This window comes from Neomonachus schauinslandi, chromosome 13 (genome assembly GCF_002201575.2).
Source record: "Neomonachus schauinslandi chromosome 13, ASM220157v2, whole genome shotgun sequence".
Taxonomy (NCBI): domain Eukaryota; kingdom Metazoa; phylum Chordata; class Mammalia; order Carnivora; family Phocidae; genus Neomonachus; species Neomonachus schauinslandi.
The window spans coordinates 89,532,905-89,545,092 of NC_058415.1; positions in this window are offsets into that span (position 1 = coordinate 89,532,905).

Consider the following 12,188-nt stretch of genomic DNA (forward strand, 5'->3'; position numbering starts at 1 on the left):
CCTAGCAGGTGTGTAATAGTATCTCATTGTTATTTTAATTTGCAATCCTTTGATGACCTATGATATGGAGCATTTTTTCATATATTAATTTGCAACCTGTATATCTTCTTTGGTGAAGTGTCTGTTTGAGTCTTTAGTCCTTTTATTCATCAGGTTGTTTTTTATTTATTTATTTATTTATTTAAGAGGAAGAGTGAGAGCAAGAGTGAGGGAAGGGGCAGAGGGAGAGGGAGAAGGAGAGAGAGAATCTCAAGCAGACTCCCCACTGAGCACAGAGTCTGATGTAGGGCTCAATCCCATCACCCTGACATCATGACCTGAGCCAAAATCGAGCTGTATGCTCAACTGAGCCACCCAGGCACCCCTGTTTGTTTTTTCTTATTGTTGAGTTTTAAGAGGTTTGTGTATATTTTGGATGATAGTTCTTTACCAGCTGTGTCTTATGCAAACATGTTTTCTGAGTCTGTGGCTTCTCTTTTGATATTGTCTTTCACAGAGCAGAGGTTCTAATTTTAATGAAGTTCAGATTGTCAATTATTTCTTTCATGGATTATGTGTTTGGTGTTGTATCTGAGAAGTCATCACCATACCCAAGTTCATCCATGTTTTCTCCTATGGTATTTTCTAGGAGTTTTATAGTTTTGCATTTTACATTTAGATCTATGATCCATTTTGAGTTAATTTTTGTGAAGGGTGTAAGGTCTGTGTCTACCTTCATTTTTTTTTTTTTTTGGATGTCCAACTGTTCAGCACCACTTGCTGAAAAGATTCTCTTTGCTCCATTGTGCTGCTTTTCCTCCTTTGTCAAAGATCAGTTGATGGGTCAGATCATTTATGGGGATCTATTCCTAGGCTCTTTATTCTGTTCCATAGATCTACTTGTCTATTCTTCTACTAGTATGATACTGTCTTGATTACTATAGTTTTATAGTAAGTCTTGAAGTTGGGTAGCATCAGTCTTCTGACTTTGTTCTCCTTCAGTATTTTTTTTTTTTTTAAGATTTTACTTGTCAGAGAGAGAGCGCGCACTCACAAACGGGGAGCTGCAGGCAGAGGGAGAAACAGGCCCCCTGCTGAGCAAGGAGCCCGACATGGGACTCGATCCCAGGACCCTAGGATCATGACCTGAGCCAAAGGCAGATGCTTCATTGACTGAGCCACCCAGGTGTCCCTGTTCTCCTTCAGTATGAATTGGTTATTCTGAATCTTTTGCCTCTCCATATAAACTTTAGAATCAGTTTGTCAATAGCCACAAATAACTTGCTGGGGGTTTGACTGGGACTGCAGTGAGTCTATAGATCGAGTTGGGAAGAACCAACATCTTGACAATATTGAGTCTTCCTATCTATGAACATGGAATATCTCTCCATCTATTTACTTCTTTGATCTCTTTCATCAGAGTGTTGTGGTTTTCCTCACATAGATCTTGTACATATTTTGTTAGATTTATACCAAAGCATTTCACTTTAGGGGCTGCTAATGTAAGTGCTATTGTGTTTTTATTTTCAAATTCCACTTGTTCATTGCTGGTTTAAAGGAAAGCAATTAACTTCTGTATATTAACCTGAATCCTGCAGCCCTGCTATAATCTCTTCTTAGTTCCAGGGTTTTTTTTCGTCAATTCTTTTGGATTTTCTAGATAGATGATAAAGTCACATGTGAAAAAAGATGGTTTTATTTCTTCCTTCCCAGTCTGTATACCTTTTATTTCTTTTTCTCGCCTTAATGCATTAACAAGGACTTCCAGTATGATGTTGAAAAGGATGGTAAGAAGGGACACCCTTACCTTGCACCTGATCTGAGTGGGAAAGCCCTGAGTTTTTTTTTTAAATTAAGATTTTATTTATTTGAGAGAGAGACAGAGCACAAGTGAGGGAAGGGAAGAGAGAGGGAGAAGCAGACTCCCCGATGAGCAGTGAGCCCGATGTGGGGCTCGATCCCAAGTCCCTAAGATCATGACCTGAGCCGAAGGCAGACGCTTAACCAACTGAGCCACCCAGATGCCCTAGCCTTGAGTTTCTCACCATTGAGTGGGACATAGCTACTTAAGTCTTTCCTCTGGCTTCTTTCAAGAATTCTTCTTTATCTTTGATTTTCTGTGATTTGAAAATAATATGCCTAGTTATAGTTTTTTGGCATTTATCCTCTTGGTGTTCTCTGAACTTCCTGGATCTGTGATTTGGTATCTGACATTAATCTGGGGGAAATTCTCTATTATTATTTCAAATATTTCTTCTATTCTTTTCTTTCTTCTTCTGGTAGTCCCACTATGCATATGTTACACCTTTGTAGTTGTCCCACAGTCCTTGGATACTGTTTTTCAGTCTTTGTTCTCTTTGCTTTTCAGTTTTGATAGTTTTTTTTTTATTTGCTATATCCTCAAGCTCAGATTCATTTCTCAACCATGTCCAGCCTACTACTAAGCCCATCAAAGGCATTCTTCATTTCTGTTACAGTGGTTTTTTTACTGCTAGCCTTTCTTTTTAGTTCTTCCTTAGGATTCCCATTTCTGTACTTCTATTGTTATGGAAACTGGACTGGATTGCCAGATGGAAGAACCAAGCGGCACCCGGAGACCTTGGAGGATAGGTTTATTTAATGCCGGCGGGCTCAGAGAAGAGTCATCTCCAAAGGTCTGAGCCCCGAGCACAAAGGGGGTAATTTATACACTTCTACTTCCACATCCTGGGCACTTTTGGCGCGTGCTCGTGCACGAAGCGGGGCAGGGAGAGGAACCCGGATTGGCACACGCGGGAAGCAGAGCAGTGAGAAGAACCCGGAAGAGCCCTGGGGCAGGGGCTGGGACTCCCTTGCTGGCTTGGTGGGCCATCTGAGGACACAGATTTTTCCTTATCAATATTGCCCATCTAGTCTCATGCTATCTACTTTATCCATTAGAGCCCTTAGCATTTTAATCATAGTTTTGTTATTTTTATTTTTTAAAGATTTTATTTATTTGAGAGACAGAGAGCATGAGGGGGGTGCAAAGGGAGAGGGACAGACTCCCTGTCAAGTGGGGAGCCTGACACGGAGCTCGACGGGGCTCAATCTCAGGACCCTGATGATGAAGGATAGTTGGAAGGCAGGCAGGCAGGGACAAGGGGCCTGTGACCTAAGAGAAAACCAGCCTTAAAAGGATTTTACACCACCTTGGAAGGAGACATCCACCCTTTCCCATAAGATAGATAGGTGACAAAAATCTGACTGGATGACAGGTGCAGGGAGGGTTATCCTAAACTTTATTTAGATTAAAAGAGCCTGCCAACAAGCTCATAAAAACCCTAGACGTAGAAACTCTGGTGGCAACCCCTTTGGGTCCCCCTTGGCAACTTTGTACTATCACTTTGCTATCGCTCAAAAAACCTTGCTTTGCTGCCCACCAGTCACTCTGTCTGGTTTACCTCTTCATTCTTTGAAGCAGACTGACCAAGAATTGTGGGCACCAACAGAGTAAAAATCCTGTAACACTGAGATCACGACCTCAGCCAAAGTCATATGCTTAACTGACTGAGCCACCCAGGTGCCCCAATCATAGCTTTTTTGAAATTCCCAGTCTGTTAAGTCCAAAATCCTGGCCATGTCTAGTTCTGATGCTTGCTGTCTTTTCGAGTTGTGTTTTTACCTTTTGGTATGCCTTGAACTTTTTCTTGATAGTGGGGCATGATGCACTGTGTAAACACAAGGGTTGTAAATAAGCCTTTAGTAATGTGATGGCGAGGTGCGGGGGGAAGTGATCTATAGCCTTATGATTAGGTCTCAGTCTTTAGGTGAGCTTCCATCACTGGACTGTTAACTTTAAAAGTGTTTATCATTTTTTTCTTCCCTTTAGGAGAGGATGGCCAGAGTGGGCTGGAGTTGGGCATTTCCCTTCCCCCAAGTAACTGGAGCTGATTGGATTTGGGTCTTGTCTTTCCCCAGGTCATTTAGGTTCTGATAATAATACCCAGGCAGATTTGGCTCCCGTTAGGGGTTTCTCCTGAGGGCAGGTCTTGTGAGAGCAGGGTGCTCTAGTGTATTTCAAAATGGTTTCTTTTCCCCTCTGCCTACTGGAAGAACAAGGGGGTTTTTCCTCTGATATTTACTGTGGAGACCTGGTCAAGCTTAAAATCTTTTTTTTCATTAAAAAAAAATCTTATTTTTTTAATTTTAAAAATTAAATTTTTTAATTAAAAAAAATCTCAAATCACTTTACACTTTAAAAATCTAGAAAAAGAAGAGCAAAGAGAACCCAAGGTTAGCAAAGGAAGGAAGTAAAGATAAGGGTGGGGAGAAATGAAAACAAGAGAGAGAATTAACAAAAGCAAAAGCTGATTCTTTGGAAAGGTTAACAAAACTGGCAAATTCTAGCTAGGCTGACAAAAAAGAAGTAAGACCATTAACACTGACTTTATAGAAATCAGAAAGGTGCATGAGAATACTAAGAAAATTGTAGATAACCCTGATGCAATGAACAAATTCCTAAAGAAACCCCACAAACTATCAGAACTGACTCAAGAGAAAATACAAAGTCTGAAAGACCTATAACATTAAAGAGACTGAATCAGTAATTAAAATTTTAGCTCCCAAGAAGGAAAAATCCAGGAACAGATGGCTTCATTGGTGAATTCTACCAAACGTTTAAAGAATAATTAACACCAATATTTCTCAAAGTCTTCAAAAAACAGAAGAATATGAGGTCATTCTATGAGGTCAGCATTATCCTGATATCAAAGCCAGACAAAGACCTCACAAGAAAATAAGACTATAGACCAGTATCCTTCATGAGACATGTAAAAAATCCTCAACAAAATACTAGCAAAATAAACTCTGCAGCATATGACAAAGATTATACACCATGACCAACCCCCAATGCAGGGGTTGGGGTGCCTGGCTGGCTCAGTCATTAGGCTCGGGTTATGATCCGATTAGGTTAGGTCCCGGGATCAAGCCCTGTATCAGGCTCCCTGCTCGGCGGGAAGCCTGCTTCTCCCGCTCCCACTCCCCCTGCTTGTGTTCCTGCTCTCACTAACTCTTCTGTCAAATAAATAAAAATCTTAAAATAAAAAAAAGGAAAGCAGGGGTTGTTCAACACAGGAAAAATCAACCAATGTAATACATCACATTAATAGAATGGAGGGGGAAAACATGATCATCTCAATTGATGCAGAAAAGAACATCTTCTTTCACAAAACCCAACCTCCTTTCATGATTAAAAAAAAAAAAACAACACTCAGGAAACCAGAAATAGATGGGAACTTCCTCAACATGATAAAGGGCATATATGAAAAACCCATAGTGGGGTGCCTGGGTGGCTCAGTTGGTTGAGCGGCTGCCTTCGGCTCGGGTCATGATCCTGGAGTCCCAGGATCGAGTCCCACATCGGGCTCCCTGCTCAGCGGGGAGTCTGCTTCTCGCTCTGACCCTCCCCCCTCTCATGTGCTCTCTCTCATTCTCTCTCTCTCAAATAAATAAATGAAATCTTTAAAAAAAAAAAAAAAGAAAAAGAAAAACCCATAGTGGACATCATACTCAATGGTGAAAGACTAAGAGCTTTCCTTCTACTTAGATGAGGAACCAGAAGAGGATGACTGACCATTGCTATTCAACATTGCTGGAAGTTCTAGCCAGAGCAACTGGGACATAAAAAGTAGTAAAAAGCCTTCCCTACTGGACAGGAAGAAGTAAAACCATCTCTAAACACAGGTGACGGGATTCTGTATACAGAAAAAACAAAGAAAGCACAAAAAGACTAGAAATAATACCCTTCAGAAATCTCCAAGGCAGAAACTTAAAATTCTCAGTCATGTTATTGAAACATTCCAAAGCATCTTTTCAAATTCAAAAGTTGTATTTCTTCTCTTTTTTTTTTTTTTAAGAGAGAGAGAGAGAGAATCTTAAGCAGGTTCCACGCCCAGCATGGAGCCCAGCACGAGGCTCAATCTCACCACCCTGAGATCATGATCTGAGCCCAAATCAAGAGTTGGATACTTAGCCGACTGAGCCACCCAGGTGCCCCCCAAAAAGTAGTATTTCTACAAAAAATCCCCCCCAAAACACATCTCCAAACTGTCCACCACCCTTCCAATGCCACCTGCCCTAGAAATGACAGAATTTAATCAGTTGAAGTATCATGCTTTTGAAATACTTCTAAAAATGTTTTATCTCCTAATGCAGCAACTTCAAATAAAGTTTTTCCTAGTATTTGGTGGGAAACTTGGTCCTGGGAGAATAGGAAGTGAGGTATTTACTATCATGACTGAGCTGAATTTCAGTCCCGTTCCCTTCCGTTCCTTGTCCCATAGGCCCTCAGTATACCCTTCACACCTCTTCCAAAACCTTCTCTTCCTGAGCAGTGAGAGTTGGCAACAAGGGCCATTTAACCCTCAGATCCATGAACACAGAACCTGGGGCTTTGGAATTTGCAAGAGGTTAATAAAATGTTGCAAGCCTGGAAGGAAATTACTGAATGAAAAATCTAAAGCTGTAATACTAGTATCAATAAATATTGAAGTTTTTACAGAAAGAAACATGTCTAACCATCCACTGCAATTCATTTCAACACACAATTTTACGCAAATATTCTCAAACGTGGGCTGTAGGGTATCTGATATAATGTGAGAGATGTAGGGCTTCCAAGAAGGCCAGAGTGCATGGAACCAGTAGAGGCCTCCTAGGACCCTTCCTGGTAGCTCAGCCTTTTCCCTTCAGCTTTACCAGCAGTCCTGAAATCAGGCTACCCAGCCTCCTCTGCTTGCAAACAATGGTGACCCCAGAAGAGATGAGTGAACATCTCTCCTGGACCAGCCTGTGTGACTAGACCAAGCCTGAGGGTGAAAGGTGTCCTTCAGTCCCAAGGTGAAAACCGCTCAACAGAACAGCATTTTCAAGGAAGTCAATGCTCCATAGAGGCAATGACTGGTTTGAGAGAAGAGGAGAAATACAAGCTTAATCTTTTGACCTGTCAAATGAAAGACATGTTCTCAAGTGAATAGATGCAATACACGGGGACTTTATTACTGAGCTTGGGGAGGGAAAATAAAACACACAAATTAAAAAAAAATTTTTTAATCTTCTGAATACATGACTAGCACTTCTCTCAGCACCTGAGAAAGTGCCCTTGCAGAGGATGGCCTCTGGAGCTGAAGCTTTAGCAGCTTCATGGTCTGTTCACCTCTGCATCCATCAATCCATTCATTCATCAGATACTTATTGATCATCTAAACTAGGGGGGGCAGCGATGAAAATATCATTGCCCACAATTCTGGTGTGCTATTGCTGTTGTAGATAAAGTATCTTTCATGTTTGTTTCATGAGTCTGTCTTTGCACAAGTGCTACATTGTAGATTTACAGTAACTCTTGAAACTGGCATGTAAATATTCCCACCTTGTTTTATTCCAAGATTGTATCCGCTACTTTTTGCTTTTCCGCATAAGTTTTAGAATTAGCTTATTCATTTCATAGAAAATCTTGTTGATATTTTTACTTTATTGTATAGAGTCTATAGATCAATTTGGGGAGGATTAACATCTTTTTTTTTTTTTTTAAGATTTTATTTATTTGCGAGAGAGAGAATGAGAGACAGCATGAGAGGGAGGAGGGTCAGAGGGAGAAGCAGACTCCCTGCTGAGCAGGGAGCCTGACATGGGACTTGATCCCGGGACTCCGGGATCATGACCTGAGCCGAAGGCAGTCGCTTAACCAACTGAGCCACCCAGGCGCCCCGAGAATTAACATCTTTACAATTGAGTCTTCCAGTTATCAAATATACTGTATTTCCCCATTTATTCGTCTAAGTTTCTGCCAATAATATATATATGTACGTGTATATATACATGTTTTATTTAGAAATCTTTAATATTAAGGCATTATACCTTTTTAAAATTAATTATTTATTTTAAAGATTTTTATTTTTTGTCAGAAAGAGAGAGAACACAAGCAGGGGGAGTGGCAGGCAGAGGGAGAAGCAGGCTCCCCGCTGAGCAGGGACCCCCAACGTGGGGCTCGATCCCAGCACCCTGGGATCATGACCTGAGCTGAGGGCAGATGTTTAACCAACTGAGCCACCCATGCATCCCTATACCTTTTTTTAAAAACATTTTATTTTTAAGTAGTCTCTACACCCAATATGGGGCTCAAACTCAACCCTGAGATCAAGAGTCACATGCTCCACCAACTGAGCCAGCCAGCCAGGTGCCCTGGCATTACACCTTTTTTAAGAAAAGCATTAAAGAAATTATATATGGTAACAAAAAAAATGAATTATCAGTATTTGCCAATGTTTTGTTTACCTGAAATGTTATTTCAGTTATAAAAACATCTCCTATAACAAAAAATAATCAAAACCTTTACTGGATTTAACCCTTTATTTTAAAGTCCTAAATATTTTTTTCACTTCTTTTCTTAAAGATTTATTTTATTTGGGGGGAGAGCATGGGCTGGGGGGCAGGGGCAGAGAGAGAGGGAGAGTGAGAATCCCAAGCAGGCTCTGTGCTGAGCCCGGAGCCTGACGTAGGGCTCCATCCCATGACCCTGAGATCATGACCTTGAGCCACCGATACCAAAAGTCGGACGCTTAACTGACTGAGCCACCCAGGCGCCCCTAAAGCCCTAAATCTTAAAGTAAACAATATTTTGGGTAGAAAATATGCTAATTTAAAAAGTTTGGTATACTATTTCTATGGTTTATTAACATGTATTATGTACACATAGCTGGTCCTTTTTATAGTAAACCTGGCTAGGTTAATCACTTATACTAAGCATTGTAAAATAAAGGTAAGAGCAAAATGTTTTTAGCAAAATACTCTGTATGAAAGAACTATAAGTATCAAATATATTCATTAGTAGTTGTTATAGACTGAATTGTGTCCCCCACCTTTCCCACATTCCTATGTTGAAGCCTAATCTCCAATGTCACTGTGGAGACAGCATTTAAGGAGATAATTAAGGTTAAATGAGGTCATAATGAATAAGGAAAGGGTTAAGGTATAGGCAGGGAGAGGTAGGGGGCCCCTGACTGGGCTCTGAGACTATTCCTGGCAGGCAGAAGCACTAAGCCAGAGTGAACAAGAAATAGGGGAACAGACCCCCTGGCCTCGGATGGTGGGGAGTATTTTTTCTTTGGCAGCTACAGTGTAATCACAGAAAATGACCAAACTTCAAAGAAGTAAGCCATGAAAGGTATTATCAAGAGTCTGTGCTCAAACCAAGATGGCACAAGAATCTCAAGGCCACAAGCTTCCAAGTTGGTTTTCAAGAAAACACTGCCCCTAAAAGCCCTCTGTGGCAACCCATCTGGGACCCCTCTCACTCTAGACAGCTTCTTTGCTTTCTGCTCTCACCTTCACTTAATAAACTTTCATTTCACTTCACTCTTTTGTGTCCGTGAGATTCTTTCTCTGACTTTGTGAGACAAGAACCCTGCGATCCTGTAACAACAAGGATGAGTCCCTAAAACCAATAGGACCGGTGTCCTTATAAGAAGAGGAAGAGACACCAGAGGGCACACACAAAGGGAAGTCCACAGAGGACACAGCGAGAAGGTGCCACCTGCCAGCCAGGGAGAGGGCTCACCAGAAAGCAACCCTGCTGGTACCTCCATCTTGGAGCTGTAGCCTTCCAAACTGTGAGAAAGTAAGTTTCTGTCGTTTAAGCCGCTCAGGCTTCCATATGCTGTTATGGTAGCCCTAGCCCATGAATACAACGGTTGGTAATTATCTGTAACAAAATATCCTCACTGAATTGTCTTTCAGATTACAGCTGCCCTTTGGCATCCAAAAGGGTTTCCCATAAAAATATGCTGCAGTGAAATTCACTTCATTAGTTTATATCGATCTCTTTTTTTTTTTTTTTCCTCCCACCTCCTTTCACACTGGCACCATAATATTGGAAGCATTAAGTACCTGGGATTCACACCTTCTATAAAGACATTATTTGAGTAATTTCAAATGATGCATAGCTCTTTGTGTTAAAAAGATGCTTTGTGGTCACAACTACTTCAAAAAGCCAATTATATTCAAATAGCCTGACATATCCTGCTTCAGCAATGACAGAAGCATGTTTTGAGATGTGGCAATTTATTTATTTATTTATTTACTTACTTAAAGATTTTATTTATTTGACAGAGAGACAGTGAGAGAGGGAACACAAGCAGGGGGTAGTGGGAGAGGGAGAAGCAGGCTTCCTTATTTATTTATTTATTTATTTAAAGATTTTATTTAGTTGACAGAGACAGAGAGGGAACACAAGCAGGGGGTAGTGGGAGAGGGAGAAGAAGGCTTCCCGCCGAGCAGGGAGCCCGATGCGGGGCTCGATCCCAGGACCCTGGGATCATGACCTGAGCCGAAGGCAGACGCTTAATGACTGAGCCACCCAGGCGCCCCGAGATGTGGCAGTTTTTTCAGTTAGACAAATGTGAAATGCTAAAAGATGTGACCAGTCATGCCTCTGCTTAAATTATATAGTGCTGCAAAACTCAGATAATGACCTAATGTCTTCAGATAACATAACCAGCCCACAGTTCGGCATACTAAATCATCAAGACTTTGGGGAGCACAATTCTAAAGAAGGGAATAACTTTACCAAGTTGTAACATTTCACTAAATCAATACAGTAGTCTTTAACATAATAAAGTCATACTTTTGTTGGAGTCACATACTACTTTCAAGATAATTTTCAGTCCATAAGTATGATGGAAGTACCAAATCAAAACAACGTAGATTCTAATGATGATTTATAAGATTGCAAAATAGTTCCCAGAAATTCATATGGCTTTTAAAAGAACGTATTTCGCCACTTAAATTCCCTCATGCAAGTCGTTGAAGTTTAACACAGAAGAGCAATTGAGTGTATATAAAATGTGGTTCTTCTTTATTCTGGGGTTGGTCCAAAACCAGGTAGAGTTTCAATGCACAAAAAGCTTCAAAATTCTATCTTAAGGAGATTCAACAGCCTTTAAAATTTTCTTCCCAATAATACTTTATAGCTCTTTTGCACAGAGGACTTGCACATTCATTCCTAAGAATGTGATACTTTTTCACATTATTATAAATGGTGACTGTAGCAGGCAGAATATTGGTCCACCAGAGATGGCCATATCCTAAATCCCCCCGAAATCTGTGACTATGACATGTTATATGACAAAAGGGACATTAGCTTTGCAGATCAAAATTAAGGCTGCTAATCAGACCTTCTTAAAGCAGAGAGATTATCTAGGTGGGCCCAATCTACTAGCTTAACAGCTAAAGACTGAGGCAGAAGAGTGGATCAAAGGGATGCTACATGAGGATTCGACCTCTTTGCAGGCTCTGAAGATGGAGGAAGGGGACCACAAGCCAAGGAATGCAGTAGCCTCTAGAAGTTGTGAATGACCTTGAGTTTACATCCAGCAAGAAAAGAGCTCTGCAACCATGAGGAACTGAATTGTTCCAACAAAGCCAAATGAGCAGGAGGCAGATTCTCCTAGAACCTCCAGAAGAGTGCAGCCCTGAGGCCATCTTGATCTTAGCCCTGGGACCCACACCTTTGAAGACACTATGACATAGAGTTTGACCATTACCCACATGCAGGGTAACCCACAGGGAACCCACGACACGAGTTTTAAACAGGGTGATGTGATGTGACCAATTCTGCAGCTGTGGGAGGAGACTGGAGAAGGGTCAGTAGCGGCAGGAGGGAGATCGGTGTAGTTAGAGGATGATGTCTGAGACCATGACAGAGGGGGGCAGAGCTGGACAGATTGCAGATGATTGACCGGAGGTGGAGTTGATGGGTTTGGTAAGGGACTAGATGTAGAGGGATGGCGGCAGCAACAGTGGATGGTTCCCAGGTTTCTGATTTGAACTCTGTGAACGTGATACCACTGGCAGAAATGAGAAAGCCTGGGCGGGTGACGCACTTTGAGGTGTGTGGGGGTGACTAAAACATTGTTAACGAGTCAAACTTGAGATGTGAGACACCTGAATGGAGATCACAAGTAGGCAGATGCGGTTTTCCTTTTTCAAAATTTTATTAAGTCATCTCTTCCCCCAACATGGGGCTCAAACTCACAACCCCGAGATCAAGAGTGCACACTCTGCAGACTGCACCAGCCAGGCATCCCCCGGCGATGCACCTTTCAGCCTGGAGTTCAGGGGAGAATCTGACCTGTAACCATGCAACTGGAAGCCGTCAGCATGTCGAGGTTATTCCAAGGCACTGAGGATGTGAAGAG